The sequence below is a fragment of the Cupressus sempervirens genome, chromosome 5, assembly GCF_028749045.1.
Source record: "Cupressus sempervirens isolate cs-2001-9-10 chromosome 5, ASM2874904v1, whole genome shotgun sequence".
Taxonomy (NCBI): Eukaryota; Viridiplantae; Streptophyta; class Pinopsida; order Cupressales; family Cupressaceae; genus Cupressus; species Cupressus sempervirens.
The window spans coordinates 616,520,028-616,528,885 of NC_143122.1; positions in this window are offsets into that span (position 1 = coordinate 616,520,028).

An 8,858-nucleotide genomic window follows, 5' to 3' on the forward strand; every position below is an offset into this window, starting at 1 on the left:
GTTAACTCAAACACATGTGTGCATGATTGAATATGTCTTCAAAAACATGACAATATTGTTAAGTGTTAGTGCTATCACATTACACCATCCGCATGTATGTTCTAGATTCTTTGTTTGTAGCTGGAAGTCCTTTATTTATAGAGACCATGTAATTTTTTTTATGTGTGAAATTAGATAAATAAAAGGATTTTGTTGTATGTTGTCACCACTTCCTTTCTTAATTCTATTAAAAACCAAAACCACTCGTTTAGGTGAAAAACCTAAAATTCTTGAAGGGTTTGTGGTAAGCCAAAACCACTTGTTTGGGTGCAAGACCTAAAAGCTTTTAAGGATTCATGGTAAGCCAAAACCACTTGTTTAGGTGAAAAAAACCTAAAAGTCCATGAAGGGTTCATGGTAAACCAAAACCACTTGCATAGGTAAAAAAACCTAATGCACACACAATTTTATTAATTGGGGAAAATCCCAAGTGATAATAGGTGATAGTGATAAGGGGAACCATAATTATTATGTTGTACTTGGATACCTAACAAGGCTCAATTCTAGGACCTATTCTATTTGAATTTCTTATTGTAATTTCTTCTACATAAAGATTCTTTAGTGGTAGAAATTAAGGGAGGATGTTGGAATAGACCAAGTCCATGTCTTTCTCCTATTACAACTAAAACTATAGTCAACTCCACCATGTGTGTGCATGATTGAATATGCCTTCAAAGACATGGTAATGTTGTTAAGTGTTAGTCATGTCACATTACACTATCCACATGTATGCTCTAGACTCTTCAGTTGTAGCTAGTAGTCCTCTATTTATAGAGACCATGTAATTTGTTTTATGTGTGTAGTCAGATAAATAAAATGCTTTTGTAATATTTTTTCACCACTTTCTTTCTTAGTTCTATTTTTTAAATACTAGTCATATTTTAACATTCTTCCACCCAACTATTCAAACTTCAAGTTGACCTATTGAACTTACCGTAGTCACAGATTCACCACCTTTTTACCTTAATTAACTATTTACCTTGTGAAACTGCAAACTCATACTAACCACTATTGTTTCTTCGTAGCTTGAAATTGATGTTCATCTTGACATCCCTTTTTCTTGTGGCCCATAGTTGAAAAAGGTCCCACAAGTCGATGTGTCATGCTTTCACTATCTCTCTTTGACTTTTGATCCTACATTTTTTCATAGTGATATAATGACAACCGTAGATCTAGATCTGATTGATGGCCCGCCTTGTTTTTGCTGATTAGTGTGCATAAACCTAAGAGAAAAGGCCCCACCTATATGCATGTCTCATTATCACTATGTCATTATGGAAAAAAGTTATGCAACTTTTGATAGCGACAACATGACGATCATGGATCTTGGAAGATCGGATGGATGAGAAGATGCAGGCCTACCAGGATCTTTATGACTAACATGTAGAAAATTTGTGCAAAGACCCCAAGGTAGAGATTATTGAATCTAACATGGTGGAGATTGGGGACACAATTTTTAGATGTGAAAACCTCATTTCCCTACAATTGAACTTAGTCAATTTTCCAAAGTTATCGAGTAATCTTAGGGTTTCTGATTCTTAAAGATATTTTATTGTTACACTACTCAGAATGTGGATGATGTTATTCTTGAAGGATTCATGAACATACGACCACATCTTGAAAATTTGGCAATTCATGCTTGTTTTCAGTTGAGAAACTTAAACATATGTTCTTTCAATCTCATGCACTTAAACATAGGCTATCTGAGCCATAATTTCTCAATATAAATAGCTTGCCCTATGTTGATAGAAATCAACCTCATGGATGTTGAGCAATACACTAGGCTTAAGTTGCTAAATGAAATTTCAAAATGGGAATCAGTTAAAACAATTGGTCTTCAAAATAATAGTGCAGGCAATGTCATAAACCCCTGAATTCCTAGTAGTAGGGCCCTTAATAAGTTTCTAGCACTAGAAGATTTGGTTGATAGTGGCATTGCTTCTTTCAAATTCTTGCATATGAATGAAAACATGTTATTTTTTATTTAGAAGGTGATCTTGAATGAGATTTGAGTATTGGAGCTGAAATTACCAAATTTGAAAATGGTGCAAGCCCATATTGAGGTAGACAATGTTGAAAAAGCATTAATTTTTTTGCATTTAATTCTCAGAAATGGTCCATTGAGTGTAGCAAGAATTGTTTTCAAGAATACTATCCTAATAACATGCATTCTAAATTGCTAGATTAGGAGAAGGAGATTTCAAAATCAAGGTTGTTCACTACCACAAAAAATGGTCAATGTAGGGGAGAACAATTTGTCATTTTGCCAAAAAAAATCACCAGTCAGTGATGAATATCATTACATATCACTACATAGATTTGATAACTATAGAAATGAGAAAAAAAAAAAATCCTCAAAATGTGCAAATAGATAGATAAATTGAATTTATTAAAAAAACTATTCATGATTAAAATATATACAGGCAAAACTAGAAGTCAAAAGCTATTATACATCATATATTATACACAATTTTTTAGTCAGTAAAGGGTGAAACATAAATTAAATTATTGGAGATCTAAAAGAAATTTAGATAATTTCTTCAAAAGATCAATTCTTTCGAAAGACTATCATATACCTAGAAAAATGACATTATAGATAAAAAAAGTCTGCAACAATTTAACATAGTTTTTTTCTCTTGAAACATAATTTATATAATATATAAATAAATAAAACAATTAAAATCTCACTTAAATGAAAAATAGAATTAATTTTGATGCATTTGTGTTGATACTTAAATGAAAAATAAAATTAAGTTTGATAGATTTGTGTTGATAACTAGTAAAATGGACCTTGCCTTATAATAGTGGAATGACAAAAAAAAAAGTTTGATAGATCTATTTGTGTTGATAACTAGTAAAATAGACCTCATAGGTTATAATAGTGGTATTGATTCCCAACAACATCTCCAGTGCCTCCATTCATGGTCTTCTTTGGAATCATACAACAAATGAAGAATGACATAAAATCAAATCACAAGGTCTAAATCTAAAATATAAGAGCATCTAATGTAAACCTTTAATATGAACAAAGGTGTTTCAAATTCTAGGCTTTCAACCATCTTCTATTGCAACACCTTCATACTGCAATAATGGAAGTGTTTAGAGATTATAGTTTTTCATTAGGCATTACACCACAAAAAGTATCCTAGAAATGGGAAGTGACTTGATAAGCAGTAGAACCAACACCAAAAATGAATCTTGGTGGAAAATCTTGTGCCAAATATCTTATATTGACTCTGAAGTCAACCTGGAAGAGAAATTAAAGGTTATGAGTCCATAATTGCATTTATCGTTAAACAATGTCACCTGTACTCTAAAGATTTTTTCTATTTACATGCACATGCATTAGAACACAAGTTATATGGTGAGATGCAATCACATGGAAGAGGATGTTTCCTTGAAAATTGTCACTCACTCATTAAACAATTTGAAAAATGACAATTGTTCAACTTCTCAAATTTCAAATTGTTTTTTTAACAAGAAATTAAAAATATTCTCTAGAAAAATAAGGCTAGCTAATGAGAAAAAGAAAATAAAAATCTAAAATTTAATTGAATACAAAAATTAGCTTAGACCTTAGGATTAATGGAAAAAATTCCATTTGCATAGTTTCTGAAGTATGAACTCTTGGTAAAAAGAAGACTAAAAACTATAGTCTTTTCCTATGCATAGGTGGGAGTAATCATTATGTTCTGATGATCTGTATGTACCCTACATAGGGTGAGTGCATCAAGTTGGTGTACAAAAAAGTGGACACCCAACAAAAAAAAACTCAAAAATCTCAAAAAACTAATTGGATTTTCAATAAACTGATAGGGTTTTCAATAACCTGATCGGGTTATTTAAAAGTGAAATGTGGGCCAAGATTAGGTCCAAACTTGGCCATTATAATTTGAAATACCCGATTGGGTTTAAATTTATTATCTTATTTAATAACTTGATCGAGTTTTATAAAACTTGATCAAGTTATTTAAAATTATGTTTCTTAAAACCTGATCAGATATTAAAAAACATAAGTATTTTTCTATTGCCCACATTTGAGGGCATTTTTATACACTAAAACAATAGCAACAACGTGGAGTGAAAAGGAGAAAGACAAAACCCAATCGGGTTTGTGAGGAAAAGAGGGTTTTTCTTGCATTTTCATCCATGGCACCCCACAAACGAGATAGGTCTTCATTTTTTTCATTGTTTATGTATTTTTTCTATCAAATTTTGTAATATGTTTTTATAATTTATAAATTTTGTAACTTTTTAATAATTTGTAATAGTTTGTAATTTTTTTTTAATATATATGCATCAATGAATCCAAGAAAATGAGGGAGAGGCCACCTATTGCGACACAAACACACAACCCTCCACCATGTAGTGACACAACCACACAACCCTCCACTCAATATTTCCATTCAACAACCACTGCCACCTATAAATCCTTCATGCATACCATTACATCATTTAACTACTACACAAGAGGACCTCATAAACTGTCTTACACAAAATATTAATAACATTTTCCCAAATGGTTGATAGGTTGAGGTCATCTACACTTTCTCACCACTCAACCCTAGCGAGTACACTTGAACAAATGGCCCAAAATGCAAATGCGGTGTCTAGGGAGGTTATGAAATGGGGTATATGGAGGGATAGGTGTTTTGTATTTTATGCCTATGGGTTATCGTATCAACAAGTGAAAGATAATGACATAAAGAAAGGTACTACATGTCCTCTTTTCACTAATCTTATACCTGGAAACTCCCTATTACAAACAACCAAAACTTTTTCTTTTCATTGGTGCACTCATAGTAAGATGAGATCATATCTTTGAGATAGGTGGTATATGGTATTTGACCTACCACCATGTAATAATTATGAGGTGCCTCTATATTTTTTGAGAAAGCTATATTGTAAGTTCATCCTTGGCAAGAAGCCAATTACTTGGACATCTATGAGTTCTATGGCAGAGAGAGAGGCTTTTTACAGGATAGACCTAGGGCTTGTAAGGTGGTACCACAACATGAGAGATGTACAAAATGAAAAACCATGCTTCATGTTATTCTCCTAGCAATTATAAAGGATTCTATTGATTTACAGTCTCTTCATGCAGCTGCATCATTGACATATGTTATCATTGAGCATGGCTCATAGTTAGGTGGTTTTACTTCACCTATAACACCTCAACCATCATTAGATGCACCTTTAGGGTCATCACAGCCTACAAAAGCTCCATCATCATCACCTATGGCACCTTTTTCATCACAAAAAACAACAACTCCATCAGCATCACCTGCACCACTAGTGTCATCCCCGCTTGTGTCACCTACACCACCAATGTCCTCCTTGCTTGTGCTACCCATATCATCATCACGTGCATCATTATAGTCTTTAGGGCCCAATCAACATTTTTAAAAGTTGTTAGTAAATGTGTGATGGGATGGATATTGAGGTGTCTTAGAATGGAGTGTCATTTCATCCATGTGTACATTGCATACATACTTGTTATTCATATGAAGGTGGGGATTTTTCACTCATAAATGGTTTGATAATGATGGCCTTTGGTCCAAAGGAAACACATGTTTGTTTTTTTGAGTTTTGACATGATAATATTTAATCACCTAAATATCATAAAACTAAAAAATAATTATAGACCACTCTAGACTAATATGTGAACAACATGCAATGCAGGGTGCAACAAGTGGTACAAGAACACCACAAAGTACTCATTCTACTAGAGGTGCGAGGCTAGGAGCAAGAACACCCAAGGTAAAAAAAAAATTAAGTATTCTTAAAAGTACAATAATACATTGGCTTTGAAATATTGTTTCTTAATTGGTATGAGACTAACAACACAAAATTCCCTAAATTTTGTTTCTTAATTGTTTTAATTACAATGAACACCCAATCTCCAAGAAGTCTTACAAGGAAGCCAATAGAATATCCATATCCAAGTTAAGTTGACAAGGACATCTCATCTAATTACATAATGTGAAGGTGCTAGCACACTGAAACATTTCATCTCCCACACTCATCATTCCTCTTCCATGTCCCATAACTATCACCACTCTTTCATCCAACCCACTTATAGATCCTCCATTTTCTACCATTATTTAAACTCCTCTTATAAATCCTTTTCCATCTCCTACCATAATTGAAACCCTCCCATTCATCAAATCCATCTGATTCCTACCCACATCTCTTGCTCCTAGCATTTCCCAAACCCCATCTAATGAACCTTATGATTTTTGACATGATATTATTTAATCACCTAAATGTAGTAAAAGTAAATATTATTTTATTTTATAGAGAACTCTAGATTGATATGTGAATAATATGCAATGCAGGGTACAACAAGTGGGACAAGAACACTGCATAGTACTTGTTCCACTAGAGGTGTGAGGCTAGGAGCAAGAACACTCGAGGCAAAGTTTTTTAAATATTCTTAGAAATAAAATAATACATTGTCTTTGAAATATTATATCTTAATTGGTATGACACTAACAACACAAAGTTCCCTAAATGTTATTTCTTAATTATTTTACAATGAACACCTAATCTCTAAGAAGTCCTACAAGGAAGCCAATAGAATATCCATGTCCAAGTTAATTTAATGAGGATGTCTCATCTAATTACATCATATGAAGTTTCTAGCATGTTGAAACCTTTCCATCTCCCACACTCATCATTCCTCTTCCATGTCCCATAAATATCATCCCTATTTCATCCAACCCACTTATAGATCCTCTTCCATCTCCTACCATCATTGAAACCCTCCCAATTCATCAAATTTATCCAATTCCCATCCACATATCTTGCTCCTAGCATACCTAAACTCCATCTAATGGACCTCATGAGTTCATCCTCCATATATCCATCTGCATTGAAGAACCTCCATATCACATAGGGTGTCTTACAAGAGTGTGGAGATCATGAATCTCCATGACTTTTATTTCTTGAAAAGGTGCCAAAATTTCATTTGCATCTCTCTTTTCCTTCTTGGTCTCTTTGTTTTCAATTTAGGCCTTGTTGGCTTTTTGAGCCCCAAATTTTCCTATCTTTCAACTATCCTTCCAATCTCATCCTTCAAGTCCTTCTTGTGTCTTCTTGTCCTCCTATGATCTTCTTGTTGTTATTGTTCCTTCTTTCCATTTACAACATTATCTCACATTTAAAACAATACTGTTTACTATTTTATAGGGCTTTTCGAGGGCTGAAATTTCTCAAGTTGATGATGCCACACTTGCTACCATTAACATTGGCCTTGATAGCTATGTGGTATCATAGCTTGCACACCTATCAAATTTATGATTGAGTTGAACTCATGATGTGTCTTATTGATTCCTCTTATGTTATATTTGTTTCTTGTTTAGGGTACTCCACATAGCTTGAGATCTAGAGGAAAGGGAAAGAAATCATCAAGAACACCAAAATAAAAAAAGGTATTAAATACTAGTCAAGTTTATATTTTGAAATTTATTATGAATGAATGTATATACATCTACTCAATATTGATGAATATGTACTGACTTGTTTGTTGAATATATGCAGGAAAATTTGAATTTTTTAGAGTTGATGAATGCACCTAAGACTGCCAATGTTGAGGCAATGAAAAAGGTAAAATTTCATATTTTATTTCTCATAAATTTTAGGTTATAGTATGTATTTTTTCTATATACATATTTAAATAGTTTCATTTACAAATGAGTACATGTTTTCATTTTTAGTTTTATAGTAATTGTCTCAAATTTGGCTTATTGCCATGCGTTATTTATCTTTTACCTATTGCAACACTCTTTGAAACTTCATCCAAATCCATTCCCATTTCATTTTTTTAGGATCCCTAAGCATCAAAGATGGGGTCAAACACAATAGAGGCCAGAGATATGTATACACCTGTGTCACCCTTTTACAAAGGAAAAGACTAACAAAAATATAACTGTTCACCTTTAATGACATAAAATTGGTATAATTATTTAGAATTTGAAAATGAATTAAACTAATGAAATGTGTAGAAATGGATGAATTTCAGGATTATAATTTTTAATAATTATTTTGAATAAGAATTTATACATTTTCTTATTTTTCAAAGATAACTTTTTAGTTTTTGAAAAATGCTGAAAATTAGGAGTCTAGTTCCAACCACAAAACTATATGGAAATAAACTTAGTTCCCTTTGATCTTAGATTATGTTATAGATAACATATATATATAGAACAATCAAAAATAAAAATTGGCTTTAGACCTATATTTTCTCTTTTATAACAATTCAAATTTCAACTCACCTTAAATCAATAGTTTTCATCTCCAACCACATTTTTCAAAACGAATCTATTCTAACCACAAGAAAAAATATACATTCTTGAAGAGGACTCTCTCCTCTAGAACATCATATAATTTTTTTAATACTTTTGATATGATTTAATATTTTTTTTTTCTCAAAATTGACATCTTCTTGAGTGTTAAAATATGTACTTGTAGAATTTTTTAATTATAATATACTATATCTAATTAAAACACTATAAACATTATATGAGAATATTCTTGAATTTGAGCTCTATAAAATGTTGTTTATATGTTATTAAAAAATATCATTAAAAATAATAAGTCTTATTGAAATGTTAGTTTTCTCAAATAATTTTATTTCTTTAGTAATTAGATACAAACTACTATAAAATATGCATTTTATAGACATTTCCAATTGGAAAAGTGTGAGACCCTATATAACTTAGCTAGAAGAAATTTATCAAGATCATATGTTTGAAGTTTTTTTTATTTTTACATAGAAATACACAAACTAAGTTGTTTTGATAAGTCAACTTGAAAGG